Genomic DNA, 707 nt, shown 5'->3' on the forward strand with positions numbered 1-707 from the left:
CACACACACACACACACACAGAGTTTTCTACAACATAAAGAGGGCAATGTGTTTGTAATTACGAAAAAAAAAAAAAAAGGAATCAGAGATGCAGTTTTAAGACATATCACTATTCACTATAATCTTCTCTAGAAAAACCAGCATTGACTGGACACAGCAACATTTCTTGGCCTCCCCAGCACTGGGATTATAGGTGTGAGCTACCATGACTGGTTTCAAGGCTGGCATAGTGCACCTGGGTTCTGGGACCTGCATGGCATGCAGTATGGGGGACTCTGCTCTGATCTTTGCACTTGCCAGGCAGGTGCTCAGACTGCTGAGCTCTCTCCCCAGCCCTAATTGCTATTTTTTAACAAATTTCTGAAGACCAAGTGTGAGCTACTGTCAAGCTAAGGAATTCCAGGGGATCAGATCTTCAGTGGTTTTTTGCTCACACTTTCTCATGACCTCTCATTCTCAAATATCAAGAACATCCTCATCATAAGTACCTCAGAACACCTTCTTATCTCTGAGAGGGGAAAGAGAGGTATAATTAGTGAATTATATCCACAATATTCTATTAATGTGGGATTTCTTTCTTCCACTTACAAAGGTCCTCACGATAACATGTACATTAATCCACACCATCCAAGACCATCTCCTTTTACCAAAGTCACCTACTTTGCAGCTTTGTTTCCTTTCTGCCATGAGAACTCTATTAATTACAA

Source organism: Octodon degus, unplaced genomic scaffold, assembly GCF_000260255.1.
Source record: "Octodon degus isolate 3935 unplaced genomic scaffold, OctDeg1.0 scaffold00340, whole genome shotgun sequence".
NCBI classification, from domain to species: Eukaryota; Metazoa; Chordata; class Mammalia; order Rodentia; family Octodontidae; genus Octodon; species Octodon degus.